This window comes from Cylas formicarius, unplaced genomic scaffold, assembly GCF_029955315.1.
Source record: "Cylas formicarius isolate icCylForm1 unplaced genomic scaffold, icCylForm1.1 PGA_scaffold_10__41_contigs__length_53128322, whole genome shotgun sequence".
Taxonomy (NCBI): domain Eukaryota; kingdom Metazoa; phylum Arthropoda; class Insecta; order Coleoptera; family Brentidae; genus Cylas; species Cylas formicarius.
In genome coordinates, this window is record NW_026844214.1 from 21,452,516 (window position 1) to 21,471,699 (window position 19,184).

The 19,184-nt window shown below is 34.2% G+C and overlaps 1 protein-coding gene and 1 long non-coding RNA gene across 2 annotated transcripts in view; one reads left to right on the forward strand and one right to left on the reverse strand.

The window, feature by feature from the left end:
- Nucleotides 1–19,184, reverse strand: part of LOC132700937 (nephrin) — a 746,572-nt gene that overhangs the window by 174,047 nt on the left and 553,341 nt on the right. The window lies entirely within an intron of this gene.
- Nucleotides 4,688–6,847, forward strand: LOC132705120 (uncharacterized). Its single transcript, XR_009619347.1, has 2 exons — nucleotides 4,688–5,104; nucleotides 6,715–6,847. It is a non-coding gene; the product is annotated as an uncharacterized LOC132705120 (long non-coding RNA).

The window sequence follows — 19,184 nt, forward strand, 5'->3', positions numbered from 1 at the left end:
CATCAGCTGTTGCTAAAAACAATCACGAAACCGGACTTAAAATTTTATTCGATAAAACTTGCATGTAATCAATTCTTCTACCAACGAAAAATCCGAGAGTTTATAGAAATCTATAAACAACCTAACAATCTTAACCGCGACTTAGGTCTTTATCTGTCACCCATATGGGAATCAGTCATCCGAGACGGTGTTTATGCCCCCTATTTAGCTCCGCCACCCTCAAACAATATATAAGCAGGTACAGAGTAAAATGCGACCCAGTTTCAGTGAAGCTCTGAAGAAGCCAACAGGATGATTGGCGAAACCTCAGCAATTTCGACTCGATTCTTTGAAAAATTAATATTAGTATTTATTTTCAATTATTAACTTTATATATATATATATATATATATATATATATATATATATATATATATATATATATATATATATATATATATATATATATATATATATATATATAATAAATAAAACTTCGATACAGAACAGATAGAGTCAAGTTACTGAGCTGAGATTGTACAAAAGTTCGGAGCATTATTAGATTTGGTATCAGAAACAAATTTCATTATTATTTATTTAAAAAATGTTGCCCAAGTAAATGGTCACAATATGCACTACAAAATTTATCATTCCAAATTCTATTCAACTCGCAGATCCATTTTATTTTCGAGCAGCCGAAATAGACAGGCTTATTGTGGCAGATTCGTATGTTGATTTGATATTGTCAGGAGTTATAAAATTGGCAGAGCTGTCCCGGTTTTGCAAAATACCAAGGTTGGTTAGTTTGCGCTTGTGCTAAAACGAGGTGCCGTGGAAGCTTAGTAATCTAAACATTTGGATATTTATGCATATGATTAATCATATAGAGTCGTTAATACCAGTTTTTCCAACTCGAGGAGATTTCAAATATAAGCTATGTCTCAGCAAATCAAAATCTCTGTGAACGACTTTTCACTGATCCTGTGAAACGATTGGAAAAAGGGTCGTTTTGACGTCGTAGTCGTAGTGACGATGATTATCAGAAATTAGTAGGTTGCTTTAGTATGGCGGAAAATAGGGTTCAGTCGTTAGGAAAAGCAACTACTACAACAACCCAGAAACGCATTTTACAGTTCTTCAAAAACATTGATAGGTCTTTCGTTGAATTATATAATGTGGAAATATTTTCTAGTTCAACCACAATTGTTTAATAATATAACTGTGACGTTACAAATTCTAGACGATACTAAACACTCGATCCAGTATAACAACAGTGTTAAGTTGAATATATTTTGGCCGGTGTAAATTATATAACAGAAGCAATTAAGTTGAGCTGGATTTTCACGTCACAAGTCCATCTACAAGTAAAAATTATATTGGAACGAACAAGAACTCGGGCCTAATTTGGCAGGCAATAAAACATACCTTCTATTAGCAGAGAAAACAATTTTTATTCCCGCTAAGTCTTTTAGATTCTGAAGTAGTAAGTAAAATTGACTGGGATGCTGAACTTTCAATTAATTTGCTAGAATTAGGAATACTGCAAATTCTTCGGTTCATTTATATATTTTACGATTTATCAATGAATGTATATACATTTGTATGTAATTTAGTTTCCTCAAAGTCACCGCTGGCGCCTTTGAAAACGACATCACTTCCTCTTCTGGAATTATGTGTTGCTTTACTTCTGGTGAAGGGTTCTCTGGAGAGATTCAAAAATTTCCCTTAAATCTTGGATGGCGAGACGTTAAATCTGGCAGATTAATCTCTGGTTGGTTGTAATCAAAAGAATTAATTTTAAATTCAGATTAGTTTCGCAGCCCAAATTTCTTATTGGATTCTTATTCTCCTGTACTGTTGAACTAATTGTAAAGTTCCACCATAAATTCAGATAAGATCAGGTGCTTTGAAGTGTCAAGAATTGAAACTTTTCTTAATAAAAACCTATAAATGACTTCAGCAAGAAAGTATTCCATAGGAAGTTTAATATTTAATAAATAAAGATATTATTGAAGTCGCAGTGATCTGAATTTTCAAAGGAAGCAGGCTTAAATGCTTAAATCCATTTCTTGATGAGGCAGATTTAATGAGATTCAATGGTCGATTGTCAAATTCACAGTAGTACAGTGTAGTAAAACGAAATATTTCAAATTGTTTTGCCTAGAAACATTCAAGTTAATAAGTTGCTTAACAGAATGGATAAACATAAAGTTGTTGTTAAGGTATTGGCCAATCCATGAGGTAAAAATTACTTCTAAAAATTGCAAAATATGTCACCGACTATCAGAGCAAATTATGACTTCGTTAACATTAAGTAGATAATCAATTTCGAGACCATTTTTGAAAATTGCATTACAGTTTGACTGTCCCTTGCTTGTTAAACAACCAGGAATAAATAAATCAATCACAACAAAGACACTATTTGGGTGTATGGAAACAAATGCTATTCACATTGAGCTTGTTTCAAGGTTATCAACAGAAACATTTTCATTTGCACTATGGACATTTATCGATAGGCGAGTCAATCAACCATCTATTTCTCGTGAAAACGCTACCAATTTTCAAGTGCAAATAATCTACTGAAAAACTTTTATAACAATATAGACAAAATCAAAGAAAACAAAAAAAATCAATGGTGCTTTATTCCTCTAGATAGGTTATGGGAAACTGGGATAAAGTCAACCAAATTTCATCTTCCATAGGCAATTGGTTATACATGTTTAACGTTTGATTACAGTCTTAGCACAAATAGAAGCTATACTCAATTTTAGGGCTCTATATCCAGTTTCAACTATTATTTTAGATTCCACATGTTTGACACTTTTTAATACGTGATGCAGTTACTAATTACCCAGAAAAAGATGTATCTAACATACCTGAAAATAGAGAGTTTTTAGCATTAATATTGGTCATTTGAATAAGTTGCAAAACCGCCCAAAATCGTTTAGTCCCAGAAATGAGAATGTTGTATTAAAAGAGGATAACAAACCCCTCTTCGCGCTATCTTTAACTGAAAAGCTTAAAAAATTTGCTCTGTGGCGGGTAATTTTAGTTTACACAATTTTTGGTTCTACTACAGGTTGTCGAAAATGAAGAATTTTCAAAAATACGGTTTGTCGTATGTCAATTAAAATGTATTTTTTGAAAAAACCTCGCAGACGTGTTATTTACAAATCGTCCTGTTGGCTTTTTCATAGAAGGTTCAGTTAAGTTCTGAAGAAGCCAACAGGATGATTGGCGAAACGTCAGGAAATTGGATTCATTAACTGACGCAGGAGGAATCCAGAAGATTTGTAAAAGGTATTACAGTAGCCTGTGGGGGTTTCTTTGGAAAATTAACTTTGAGAGGTGAGCAAATAACATGGGGAAAGGTTCACTTAAGGTATTAGACGGATAAAGCAGCCTTATCGATGCAGATGGAATGAAATACAGATGGGCGATTGCCTATGGAATCTTCTATGAAATGGTTGTGCCGATTTCTAAAATAAATTTCCGCCACTTTTGAAGTCTATGTGTTATAAATTTATTTTTGCTTATATTCGTTTTACCAGTAAGAGTTACGAAATAAGATCTAACTAAGATTTATTGGCGTTGCTAATTCTGCTTTTTGGGCGTAGAGCCTATTTCGATTTTAAACTACTTTAACTGGAACAATATGCAGAATTGTTTTGGTTTAAGTTTTTGTGTGTTTTCTAACTTAGTATTTTATATGTGTATGCTCAGATAGTCTTTAAATTGCTCTAATTTCGCTTGAATAGTGAAATCACTGAACAAAAGAAATTTAGGGGTGAAAGTACACAAGACCAACATATTTCCAACAGGTTGATTGATTGCGAGATTTAAGTGTTCACCTGCTCTGATCTGGTACCTAACATGGTCATAGAAAAATTGAGAACAAGAAAGATCTAGCAAGTAATGCAGTGTGCAAAATTAAATATTTTTCTTGACTAACCGTGAATGAAAAAAAAAGCGAATGTTGGTCGTCCTGTTAAGTCGAAATAACGTAAAAACCTTTATATTCGGTATTTCGAAACATTACTGTGCTCCGTTTTATTTAGATTTTACAATCTTTTCCTTTCTCTAACTAAAAATTGTACTTCCCGGTTTTCCACATTTTCGAGTCGAAAAGGTTCGCATAAAAACTAGGAGATTAGGATTCATGTCTTTACACAATGTTTAACGCGTTTTAACTTAAATATTTTCCAAGTATCATGTAATAACAAAGAAAGCTGTACATCTTTTCTGGATATTGCCTTATAACAACCTTTTTAAGTAAGGTTATCATAATTTACACTGCCGAAATGTTTATATAGAGAACAAATATTATTTTTTTCAGCATATATCAAATGGAAAAATGTAAGAACTTTGGTAGAAAAGCAACTTACACTGAGGAAAATCCACATACCCATATTCCCGCAAAACTAGTCAGGAAATAAGCTAACCCTTACATTTACAGCAATTTCTGTTTGTCAATTTTAATGGCTATAGTACACCTCACTAAGTTTATTCAACATACCAAAACAAAACTCGTGACTGACGCGACTCTTCGTCAATTTTATTGAATAAAATATTGTTTGATTTTTTTGTTTATTACCAATTAGTGGCGTATAAGAAATGTACAATGCATCTCCAATTCTTTTCCTCCAAAAGTTATCTGATTAAAAATATACATTTCTAACTCAGTTATCATCGGGCTATGTTATGTTTGTATCAGCAACTATGTTGAACAAAGCCGCCCTTGCTAATTGTCACATGCCATTGTCATTGTTATTATTATCAATAATATCGCATTGCGCTTCATCAGCACTTTATCGCAATCCATACTCTAATTTTCCAAAATTTTTATTTTTAACAGCATTCGTTACGGAAAAATTTATAATATCACCCAATTTAAGTTTCGTATTTTGCAAATTTTAGATATATTATGAAGTCATTAAGTTTATTTATATATGTGCATACTAATTGAAGGACCTATAAAAAACGCTTCGTTTGGACTAAAAGCTCGTAGAACTTACTGAAACATAATGATGTTCAGAGCTGCAAGCTTACTGCTGTTTTTAGTGATTGCATTGCTTTGCTGCAAAAACGCAGTTTTTGCTGAAGAATGTGTTCGACACGCTAACGAGTGAGTTTTTGCTTAACCAATGTTTTACATTTAACCTATCCAATTCGAAAATATTTTGTTCAAATTGGATGATTCTGCAAGACTAATAATATATTCGGCGACGTTTTTGTTTGTGAACACAGTAACATATAAATGATTCATTACATAGATATAATAATAACAATATTTATTTTATAACAAAATAACATAGAAAGTATAACAAAATTTACCTTATGGTTGCAAAAAAGGAGTTGAAAACAATTACAAAGAGGTAAAAAAATTTAATGGCATTCATTACCGAAAAATATATGAATTCAGCCAATTTACGTTTCGAATGTTGCAAATTTTAGGTATATTAAGGTTAATTATATATGTGCATACTAATTGAAGGGCCTATAAAAAAATGTTTCGTTGGCACTAAAAGCTCGAACTTACTGCATCATTACTTGTTATAAAACTTCTGGATTCCTTCTGCGTCGGTTTTTGTTGAGTCGAACTAGCTAAACTGTTCAGTCAAGCTCTGAAGAAGCCAATATGATGATTGGCCAAACGTTAGCTAGTTCGACAACAGACGCAGGAGGAATCTAGAAGTTTTATAAAAAAATGTATTACAGTAGCCTGTGGAAGTTTCTTGGAAAAAAAAAGAATCATAATGATGTTCGTAGCTGCTAGCTTGCTGCTGTTTTTAGTGATGCAAAAACGCAGTTTTTGCTGAAGAATGTATTCGACACGCTAATGAGTGAGTTTTCGCTTAAGCAATAAAAGTAGAAAACAAACAACAAATCCCGCTCTGCGCAAAGTCGCCTACTACACACAATCGTACTTGAGAAGGTACTTTTTATAGAGACGTGTAACAAAGTTTTATCTTAAGCATTTTAATTTTTCCGGAACTCTACTCTACATCTTATAGACGTTATAAGATGTACGATGTAAGTTGCTGTTTTTTAAGGATACTTGGTTTGGTATTTAGGAAATTCAGACCGATTCTGTTTCTACACTGTTTCGACCGCAGTTAATAAATTGCTATAAATTGCTAATGACGTTGCTTGCGAACTTTTAGTTCTTTATCATCAAGGATTACTATGATCCCTTATGTATCGATTTTCCCACTACATTTTTCCTCCAACAAATGATTTTCAACGAAAATGTTCAAATAAACATTTACACTCATTGATATTACGAGTAGATTGTCATTTTAATTGCATATTTGCTTTTCCTTGAATTTGTTGGAAATAGCTTGCGAATACTAATTTGTCTTGGTGTGTTTGGTCTTGTATAGGTCGATACGTCAACTAATTAAAATTGTTTCAGAGTCTAATTTTGCTCCATATTTTAATTATGGATGTAAAAAATTAAACGCTGGTTCCGGAAGTAATTATTAATTAACAGTTTAGATCTTTTATGTATGATGATTTTAACGTCTAAGACGTTTTATCACTTGCCGTTTTAAACATATGAATAATTTAAATTATTTTCAATTTCAGCTTGGCAAAATATTTGCGAGATTCTTAGGTGTTCAACATTCCAAGCAATGATATAACCGAATATTTTTCCATCACATTTGCTGTATCTTCGAATCACTATGTGCAAAAATATTTCTGGTATTTCAACATTCTTGACTTTTTTTTCAGTGCCGCCTTGGATTCCAATCTAAGCGAGGATCTCCGCTCAGGTGGAGGAAAATAATGGTGTTTTATTTTCCAATCCAGGACATTTGGAAACGCTAAGTCCATTTAAAATGTGAAATAAAAAATTATTTCGAAATTTTTGTTTTCATTATGTAATATCCTGAAAACTTAATGTTTTCAGGCATCTGCTTACTTACTGGCAACTTTATCCCAAGAGACGATTAACCCAATGTGAGTCTTAAATTTTACAGCAAAAATACAACATTCTTCAAGAAACTTACTTTTGAGGAACCTGTGTCAATACAACTTGATTTCAACCATTTTCATTACTGGAAAATTTATGATATCAACCAGGTTGCATATAATATGTGCATATTAATTGAAGAACCTATAAAATTTGGACTAAAAGGTCGTAGAACTTACTGAAACATACAGATGTTCAGAGCCGGAAATCTACTGCTGCGAAAAGGTAGTTTTTGCTGCAGACAAAAGTCGATAAGATAACGAGTGAATTTTGTCTTAATCAATATTAATTTTTCTACTCCCTTCTCTAAAATACAAAATTATACACCCATCTGGTGTGCGGAAAGTGTATTTTTCCCTGTCAGTTTCGTTTCGCACGGCTCACACACTTCGCACATCTCCGGGTCATTACCGCTCTGGTTTAGAGGCTATTGGAATATTTTCGGAGATATTTCCCTCTGCTTCAGTTTTCATATTTTTCTGACGGTCATGTCAGTGGATATACTTTCGCAAAACAACACGAATACATTCACTGACATGACCGTCAGAATTGACAGACGTCAAGACTCAAAGCCTGGGAAATATCTCCGAAAACATCCGATTGCTTCCAAACCCGTTCGGTAAAATCCCCGAAGTGTCCGAAGTGGCTCGGATCCGTGGGAAACGAAACTGACGTGGTACAGTGTCACTTCCCGCACACTAGATCGGTGTGTAATTGGGTATTTTACAGACGGGAGTAGAAAATAGTCTATTATGCAACAAGTGCGGTAAACGGCATATGACTCACGAGTTTATTTGACACGAGCGGAGACAGTATTTAATAAACGAGTGACTGAAAGAGTTTACCGAACGTTCATACTATACTTTTTCTATGACTGTTAGTTTTTGGGTACATTTTTGAAAAACAACACGAATAGATTCACTGACATCGCAGTCAGAATTGGCAAATGTCAAATTCAAAGCGTGCGGTAAAATCCCGGAAATGTCAGACTCGGATCCGTGGGAAACAAAACTGACGTGGTAAAGTGACGCTTCCCGCACGCTAGATCGGTGTGTAATTAGGTGTTTTACAGAAGGGAGTAGAAAAAGGATTTTGACAAATATAGAAAGTGCTTTTAAATGGGAAAGGTAAGGGGGAGAGGTTTGGGAAATGTGTATCAGACCATCTTCCTCTATCAATAACTTCGTAATCGTGCTCAAAACAATAAAACTGTTTCAACAAAAACACACACTGTTGAATAGAAAACATGACTCGAACGTTGTACCATTTCACTCTAGAATAACTGTTTTCGAGGCTGCTAGGCGACTTATGCTCACCCCAATATTTCCATGAAGATCACAGCTTTATAACAGGATAGTGGAATTGTGCTTAAACGACGATCAAAATAGTCAACTTTCTAATATTTTGTTAGTTAAACAGCATCAAGTACCAATCATTTTTTAGAAATTTCTGCGAAGTCTCCGAAATGGACTAAACTTCTGATTGGATATAGAAATAGAAATACAGATGATTATGAATCAATTACCATTTAATTATTCGTATGACAGTAATGTCTGCCTTGAACAACTAAGTATTTCTTTACCCAATGCATTTTCGTTTAAAGACGCAATATTAGAAGCTGAATCCTATCGTTATTGTAAATTAAAAAAAAAAGCCGAAATTCAAAATTGGTTGCCCGAAAAAAAAATCCTTGACGACTCCTTCTTGAACTCTGAGCTGCCGGACGTGATCTTCAAAAATATCTATGACAAATATAAAATTGAAGAAATAGTTTCCCACCGCATCACTGTCAGCTTAACCCATTCGAGAAGGAATAAAATCAAGCAAAGCGATATGTGGCAATGAACAACTCCAATTTGAAGTAATTATGTTCAATATATCATAGAAAAGACCGTCCGCTAGTAATCTGCAAGGCAACGCAGATGAACTGATTATTAGTGTAAATTCTGCCTATAGTATAATTGTTTTAACAGGAATTAGGGAAATATTTTTCCCAGATCGTGTTGAAGGTAACGGGATGCCACAACACTTCACCTTTTCTACAAGATAACAATCTCATTATGGTAGAAAGAAATAGAGAAATGGCCCTCAGTCTCGGGCAGACCTTAAATGGTCAGAGGGTGGGAAGAATCTCCCGGTGCCGATTGAATGTTATCCGTAGAATTTCATCATGGAACAACAGTTTATACGAACCAGAAAAAGTTTACAACCTTATTGAAGAATTCAGACGTTTAAAACTAAGTGTGAGGGGCGTAAGTGACGTTGTATGGACTTGCTTTTATCGTGTTACAAAGGACATCTCAATATACTACTCCTGCAGTGACCAGTCGGATAAACATAATAGATATGGAGTTGCCATTGCACTTGATAGTAGCTTGAATGGATCGATTTAGAATTTTGTCGCAAATTTGGAAGGAGTAATGATTACACTGACTGGAAAACTACTGAACGTGAATTTTATACAGGTTTATGCACCCACATCAGATAAATCTGAGTGTGTTCGAAAAGTCATGGAACAAGGAACCGCGTTAAACTTATTTTTCTAACTTTTCTGGGTTTAGGAATGTATTAATTATTTGCCTACATTATTCATCTTTTAGGTTCGAGAGTCTCTAATACTGGGTGCTGTTTTAGCCGCACTAAATTTTAAGGTTTAAAGTTAACAGTAAAGTTGAGAAATTAAAGCGTAATTAAAAAACTTTATTGAACATTTGCTATGGTTTCGAGCAACCTGCACAATGTTGTCGGTTTGGTTATTATTCATGGTATTGTCTTACGGTACGACATCTATGTTCCGTTTCGCAGAGCTCCTTAAATGAGAGGTAGACCTGGCGTTAAAAATTATTTGAAATTACGAAGTCACTTTAATTATCGCAGTCTTGAATGCCAAGGTGGGCAGAGGCAGGCATAGTGACATTGTAGGAAACTTCGGCATGGGATTTAGGACCGAAAGAGGCGACTTATTAATCAGGTTTTGTCAGGAAGAGAACTTGTTATATCTAATACATGATTCCAGCTCCCTCCTCGACACTTATACACTTGAAGAGCACCTGGGCATAATCCAAGTCGAATAATTAGAAATCAGATTGACTTTGTTATCGCAAACAAACGATTTCGCAACTACATAAAAGGAGCGCTGCTTATCCGGGTGCCGGTATCTCGTCCGATCATAGTCCGCGCATAGCTAAACTTAAGTTAGTGAAGATTCAACATTAGTCTAAAAAAATATCGCTAGACACAAGAGAGCTAACGAGAGATACCAAGAATAGAAACATGTACTCTAAGTATATAAATGACAGATTGAGAAACACCTTTGCCACGGTCCAAAGCGATGAGGTAATTGCGAATGCAAATATTATTGAATGCATTGTGCATGGTATTAAAACAATTGTAGATATAAACAGATCAGAAAGCATAAGAAGCAGGAGTGGACGACTAGCGAGATTGTGCATTTGATGCAAGTCCGGAGGCAATATAAGATCCGATTAGATCAACGTATATATACCCAAATTAGAAGAGCAAAAGAATAATGAACATTATTTATATTATATAAGAAAGTCAAAGAAATATGACACGTATCTCGGAAACAGTATAACATCGGAAAAAGGGCTGTCGCGAATATGCCTTCAATCTTTTTAAAGAAGATAAATCACCTTAACCAATTTGTAAGCTCCCAACCGATAGCCTATCTGACACGCCTATATGGAAAGATGAGGTCGCCTATACACTTAAAACTGCAGAAATTGCTCCATAATGCTACTATTGATGATAAAGATATTGAGATAATCCAAAATCTGTATTGGAATAAGACTGGAGTCCGTTTAGTACGCTGTTACAGAGGAGTTTGAAATACTCAAGAGCGTTCACCAGGGATACAGGCTGTAACCCATATTGGTTAACTTGTAAGTAAATGGCATTTCAATTAATAAACTGCGCTATGCTGATGACACTGTCATATTTGCTGATAACAGAGAAGGTCTACAAATGATGCTGACCAAAATAGACAGTTTGGGAACAACTAGAGGCTTGAATATAAACATCTCGAAAACCAAACATATGATTATTAATAGGTAGTCAGCAAAGAAATCAACCAATACATTAATAACGAATCCATAGAGCAGGTTAAATCATTTTAATATCTTGGAACTGCTCTAAACGATGCATGGGATGCAGAACAAGAAATAAATTGCCGAATCCAACAGTTAGGACAAGTAGTTATTTAGTTCAAACCCTTCCTCTGTAATCAGTCACTTTCGTTTAAGATCCGTTATGACATGGTGAAGTGTTATGTATGGCATGGAAAACTGTATCTTAAAAAATCTTCGATCAATAGGCTAGAGGCATTCGAAGTGTGGTCATTAAGGAGAATGCTCCAAATTTTATAGGTGGACTGTTTTCGCAATGAGGAAGCTCTCAGAAAAGTTGGCGTACAGAGAGAGCTTTTTGAAGTAATTAAAAAACATAAGAGATGGTACAAAACTGCAAGTAAGAGTATTATTAAATTTAGGGCCACAAACAAATTTTATTACTGTGTATTTATTTAAAATATTTAATTTAAATTTGTATTATTAAACGATACAAATTGGCGGAAATGGAAATAATATTACCCAAGTAAATGGTTGTAATAATAGAGTTAGCACATCTTGCTATGGACTGGAAAAGATCACTACTCAATTACCTCATGTGTTAATAGACACTACAAAAATTGTCATTCCAAATCATATTCAACTAGCAGATTAGTTTTATTTCCGAGCAGTCCAAATGACATGCTTATTGCAGCAGATTTGTATTTAGATTGGATTTTGTCAGGGCTTATAAAATTGGGGAGAGGTGTCCCGGTTTTGCAAAATACCAAGGTCGGTTAGTTTACGCTTGTGCTCCAACAACGTGCAGTGGAATGTCAGAAGTCTAAACATTTCATACGATTAATCGTATAGATTCGTTAATATCAAATGGCTACAGCAGGAAAGATTTCCATAGGAAAATCAATATTAAACAAGAAAAGGTGTTATTGAAGTCGCAGTAATCTCAATTTTCAAAGGAATCAGGCTTAAATGCTTAAATCCATTTCTTGATGAGGCAGACTTAATGAGATTCAATGGTCGATTGTCCAATTCACAGTAGTACAGTGTAGTAAAACAAAATGTTTCAAATTGTTTTGCCTAGAAACATTCAAGTTAATAAGTTGCTTAACAGAATGGATAAACATAAAGTTGTTGTTAAGGTATTGGCCAATCCATGAGGTTAAAATTACTTCTAAAAATTGCAAAATTTGTCACCGGCCATCAGAGCAAATTATGGTTTCTTTAGCATTAAGTCGCTTATTAATTTTGAAACCATTTTTGAAAAATGCATTACAGTTTGGCTGTCCCTTGCTTGTTAAACAGTCAGGAATAAATAAATCAATGACGACAAAGACATTATTTGGATGTATGGAAATAAAAGCTATTCACATTGAGCTTGTTTCAAGGTTATCAATAGAAACATTTTCATTTGCACTATGGACATTTATCGATAGGCGAGTCAATCGACCAACTATTTCTAGTGAAAACGCTACCAATTTTCAAGTGCAAATAATCTACTGAAAAACTTTTATAACAATATAGACAAAATCAATGAAAACAAAAAGAATAAATGGTGCTTTATTCCTCCAGATAAGTTATGGGAAGCTGGGATAAAGTCAACGAAATTTGATTTTCCACATTCATCTTGATGCATGTTTAACGTTTGAATACTCTCTAAGCACAAATAGAAGCCATACTCAATTTTAGGCCCCTATTTTAACTATTATTTTAGATTTCACATGTTTGACACCATCACACTTTTTGACCGGTGATGAAGTTACTAATTACCCAGAAAAATGTATCTAACATACCTGAAAATAGAGAGTTTTAGCATTAAGATTGAGCAATCATTATGAAAACGTTGGTCATTTGAATAAGTTGCAAAACCGCCCAAAATCGTTTAGTCCCAGAAATGAGGATGCTTTATTAAGAGGACAACAAAGCCCTCTTCCCGCTATGTTTAATTGAGAAGCTTGAAAAAGTTGCTCTGTGGCGGGCAATTTTAGTTTACACAATTTTTGGTTCAACTAGAAGTTACCGAAAATGAAGAATTTTCAAAAATAAGGGTTATCGTATGTCAATTAAAATGTATTTTTTGAAAAAACTTTGGAGACGTGTTATTTACAAATTTTCTGGATTGCTAGTACGTCGGTTGTTAATTAATTGAACTTGTTGGCGTTTCGCCAATCATCCTGTTAGCTTCTTCAGAGAAGTTGCAGTTAAGCTCTGAAGAAGTCAACAGGATGATTGGTGAAACGTCAGGAAGTTGGATTTATTAACAACTGACGCAGGAGGAATCCAGAAGATTTGTAAAAGCCTGTGGAAATTTCTTGGGGAATATGGGGAAAGGTTCCTTCAAGGAATTATACGGCTTTATCGATGTGGATGGAATGAAATAAAGATGGACGATTACGTGTGTAATCTTCTACGAAATGGTTGTGAGCGATTTCTAAAAAAAATTCCGCCACTTGTAAAATCTATATGTCATAAATTTTATTTTTGCTTACATTCGTTTTACCAATAACGGTTATGAAATAAGACCTAACTAAGATTTCTTGGCGTTGAACTACTTTAACTAGAACAATAGGCAGAACTGTTTTCGTTTAAGATTTTGTGTATTTTCTAACTTAGTAGTTGGTATGTGTATGCTCAGCTAGGCGTTAAATTGCTCCAATTTCGCTTAAATAAAATGGTCATGGAAAAATCGAGAAACAGAAATATCTAGCAAGTAATACAGTGTGCAAAATGAAATATTTTTCATTTGAGTAACATGTAAATGAAAAAAAAAGGTTCTATTTCAGCGAATGTTGTCCGTCCTGTTAAGTCGAAATAACGTAACAACCCTTATATTCGGTATTTAAAAACATTACAGTGCTCCGTTTTATTTAGATTTTACAATCTTTTCCTTTCTCTAACTAAAAATTGTAATTCCTGATTTCCACACTTTCGAGTCGAAAACGTTCACATAAAAACTAGAAGATTAGGATTCATGTCTTTACACAACGTTTAACGCGTTTTAACTTAAATAACATAGAACTGTCCCCCATATTGCTGGCCAATAGACGTGCTAAAAATGTGGTTTCTAAGTTAATAATAACGGAATCAGATTAGGTTCATTAACAATCACTACTATTTTCCAAAAATAGTTGGGTAGGCCATAAGTTAGCTATAGCCATGTTGACAGACTTTACGATTTTCTATTGGCGCGTAACTTATTTATTTTTTATATCTGTATTTTTGTTTTTCCAAAGTCCTATTATCACAATTTTTTATTCAAAGGAAAGGAAATATTTTCCAAGTAGCATGTAATGACAACACAAGCTGTATATCTTCTCTGGATATTGCCTTATGACAACCTTTTTAAATAAGGTTACCATAATTTACACTGTCGAAATGTTTATATAGAGAACAAATATTTGTTTTTTAGCATATTTCAAATGGAAGAATGTAAGAATTTTGGTAGAAAAGCAACTTAACGGAGGCAAATCGACATACTCATATCCCTGAAAAGCTAGCCAGAAAAATAAGCTAACCCTTACATGGGTATCACAGCAATTTCTCGTCGAAATTGTTCGAAAATATTCTTTTTCTACTCGCTTCTCTAAAATACTCAATTATACACCTATCGGACGTGCGAAACGTGTCGTTTTACAAAGATAGTTTCTTTACCTACCGGCTGCGATCCACTTCGGACATTTTCGTGCTATTGCCCACTGCTTGAATTTTGTCAAATTGTCTAATGGTTATGAAACACCTCACTCAGTTTATTCAACATACCAAAACAAAACTCGTGACTAAAGAGGGGCTTTGTCAATTTTGTTGAATAAGTTATTGTTTGAATTTTTTGTTTATTACTAATTATTAGTAATATATTGTGGCATAGAAGAAATGTAAAATGCATCTCCAGTCATTTTCCTCCAAAAGTTAACTGATTAAAAATACACATTACTAATTCAGTTAATATCGGGCTATGTTGTGTTTGTTTTTTTTTTCAATTTTACATTATTCAGATTCATCACGTGGTTCTATCAGCAACTATGAAGAACAATTGTTGAAACTAATTGTCTTATGCCATTGTCATTATTATCGTTATCATTACACATTGTGCTTCGTCAGCACTTTATCGCAATCCATACTCCCATTTCCAAAATGTTTATTTTTAACGGCACATTACGGAAATATTTATATCACCCAATTTACCTTTCGTATTTTGCAAATTTTAGATATTTAACGGCCTATAAAAAATGTTTCGTTTGGACTAAAAGCTCGTAGAACTTACTGAAAAATAATGATGTTCAGAGCTGCAAGATTGCTGCTATTTTTAGTGATTGCATTGCTTCGCTGCAAAAACGCAGTTTTTGCTGAAAAATGTATTCGCTAAAGAGTGAGTTTTCTTTTAACCAATATTTTAAATTTAATTTATCAATTCGAAAATATTCTGTTCAAATTGGATGTTTCTGCAAAAGGATTAGCAATATATATCTTCAAAAGACTAATAGTACATTCCGTACATTTTTTTTTATATTTATTTGTGAACACAGCAACATGTAAATAATTCATTACATGGATATAATAATAACAATATTTATTTCACAACAAAATAACATAGAAAGAATAACAAAATTTAACCTTACGGTTGCAGAAAGGAGTTGACGACATTTACATTTACAAAAAGTTCAAGTTCGAAATCTAGGCACTGAAAGTAATATTCAGATAATTGCATATTATGTCCGATTCTTAACAAACAATAAATGAAAATGTTTGAGCTTAAGCATTTTAATTTTTTCGGAACTTTACATCTTATAGACGGTATAAGATGTAAGATATAAGTTTCTATTTTGTAAGGATATTTGGTTTGGTATTTAGAAAATTCAGACCGATTGTGTTTCTACATTGTTACGACCGTGGGGGACCGTTATAAAATGCTAATGGCGTCGCTTGCGAACTTTTCATTATTCATTCTACTATAAAGATTACTATGATCCCTTATGTACCGTGTATGTTTCCAATCCTTTTTTTCCTCTAACAAGCGATTTTCCACTCCTAACTACTAACAGAATCATTAAAAGTAGCATTTTCTACATTGTTATTTTAATTGCATATTTGCTTTTACTTGAACTGCTTGGAAATAGCTTGCGAATACGAATTTGTCTTGGTGTGGTTGGTCTGGTATAGGTCGATACATCAACTAATTATAATTGTTTCAGAGTCTAATTTTGTCCAATATTCTAATTATGTATTTAAAAAATCAAGCACCGATTTCGAAAGTAATTGTTGAAACACACTGTTTAATTGAACAGTTTAGATTTTTTCAATATGATAAATTATTTCGAGATGTTCCATTTGTTCGTTGAATTCTAATGTCTAAGACGTTATATCACTTACCATTTTAGATATATGAATAATTTAAATTATTTTCAATTTCATCTTGGCAAAATATTTGTGAGATTCTTACGTGTTCAACATTCCAAGGAATTATATAATCGAATAATTTTCAATCACATTTGCTCTATCCTTGAATCACTATGTGGAAAAATATTTCAGGTATTACAACATTTTTGACTGGAGGATCTCCGCTCAGGTGTCCGAAGAGACGATTAGCCCGTTGTGCGTCTTAAATGTGAAACCAAAAAAACAACATTTTTCAAGAAATTGACTTTTGCAACTCCTGCATTAATGCATTAATCAGTTTTTAAACGTATTCAGTACTGGAAAACTTATGATATCAACAAGGTTGCATATATGTGTATATTAATTGAAGAACCTATAAAATGTATTTCGTGCTTAATTAGATATTTTACAGACGAGAGTAGAAATAGTATATTATATTACGCCTCGTCTTCATAATTAAGTAAAACATAGTACCTTCCACTTCGTGTTCAAACTACACGCATTTTAAAGATATCGATTTTTTTTGTTCCCTGCACTTCGCTGCCATCGGTCCGTCATCCCGGCGTCTTACCTCCTTCTTTCATCGCGTGTCAAACTGCATGCGTCTCGCGTCGTTTGCTCGGCCGAGCGTTTCGCGTTACGTAGTTACGAACATATAGTGTTTTTCTGTGTTGTGCGGTATACAGGTGAGCGTTGGAATGCCAAAAATTTTAACTAAACGGAAAAGGTATTGCAGAGGAAGAGGAGGATAATGTTAATTTAAAAATAATTAATTGTTTTTCATAAACAACTGGCTGATTTAGAAGCGGAGCAGGTGCAGAAAGATAACAAATCTAATAAGCGGCATCGACGGCACGACGATGTTGCCAAACCCGCTAAACAGGGTCACGGTGATGTTGACAAACTTTCCGATTAAAGGCACAAGGATGTTGCCAAATTTCAAAAAAGTTTTGAGTGTGATGGTCCCAGCCGTCGCCGTGGTACGCAGTTTCGTAGCCAAGATCCAGTTTGCGTAAAAACGGCGATGAGAGGTCCGAGGAAGAGATTCTGTTGCTCCCTCTGTTAGTTCATATAGGCGCGAGGACGACGCCGGTTCTTCTCGAATTCGAGAGGATGATGCAATTTGTGACCAAGCATCATTGATCACTGGCGCTAAAAGCTCTGAATCTGATAGTGACATCAGTATGGATCAGGAGGTATCATTTCTTTTGGAAAGAATGTTATTCAGGCATCTAACTTGAGTCCATCAATTCCAAAAAACCTTTCAAATATATGGTCCGGAATTTCAAATAAGGGACTTGGTGACGAGGAAAGGCAAGAGTTAATTAGGAAATTTCCTCACTCGGGAATTACATTTCCCTAGCTCCCCCTAAGCTAAATCCTTTGGTGATTGCTGCCTGTTAAGATTCAGTAGTTCGAAGAGACAAAACGTTGTGTGATATCCAGGCGCAGATTAGCACAGCCATATTGGCTATTGGTTTGACGGTTACTACCACTTTAAAATTAAAGGGGGGCGGGGGGAGTGTAGGACCCATTCAGCAACTAGGCGAAGCTGGGTGATTGTTAACCTATTTATTTCACCAAGAGACGCTTTCTCGAAGAGAGCTTGTAGCCCTGAACTTCAACAAGAGTTTAAAGGATACTTTACTTAATGCGCCAAACCATGACTGGCTGTTTGGAAAGGACCTAGAGGACAGGCTCATATCCATCCTAAGCGTCCTTTAAACCCCAAGAGTTCGCCTCGGAAAATTCGACGATATCACAAAACACGAGACAAATGGTTTCGCAAGCCGGAGAGACTCAGATATTTTTATCAAGCATGGTCGTATCTAACTAAAGACAAGTGTGTTTTGTCTTGGATTCACGATATCAAAATACCTTTCGCACGGCCGCCATTGCAATTTTGTGCATCACGTGAGCTTAAATGGCCTTTACGTGAACAAAAACTGATCCAAGATTTAATTTGTGACCTTTTACAAAAGGCCGCTGTAGTCAAGTTAAATCTTGTAAAGAATAATTTATGTCGGAAATATTCCTTACTCCAAAACTAGACGGTTCACAGAGGTTTAAACTAAATCTCAAACATCTTAATGAATATATAAATGCTAACCATTTCAAAATAGAGGATCATAAAATTGCTATGAAACTAATAAATAAACAATGTTTCATGACAACACTGGATCTTAAAGATGCCTATTTTTTATTGTCTGCTAACAAGGCAGATGGAAAATACCTATGGTTTCAGTTGAGTAATTCACTATACGAATTTACCTGTATGCCATTCGGGTTAAATTGTGCTTGTCTAATTCTTACAAAACTAATGAAACCTATCTTAAATTTTTTTGTGTTATATCTAGATGACCTTTTATTATTAGGAAACACATTTTTAATTATGGGAATTTTTAGGGTTTATTATAAACTTTTCTAGAAGCCCTTATATCCATCAGTAGATTTGCACTTTCTTAGGTTTTACCTGCAACCCAGTTAATATGACGCAGCTTAAAAAACAAAAAATTATCAAGCTTTCTATAAAACATTTAGAACGTAAAAAATGCAGAATCAGGGAATTTGCTCACTTTATTGGTGTTTTGATCTCGGCTTGCCCAGCAGTTATGTACGGATTTTTATACAGAAAAAATTTTGAAATAGTAAAAGCAATTTCGCTTATAAAATCTCGGAGAGACTTTCCCTCCCTTGATATTCACTCTGACGTGTCGACAATTGGTTGGGACAGTTACTGTGAGGTAAAAAGGGCTCATGGTTTCTGGAACAAG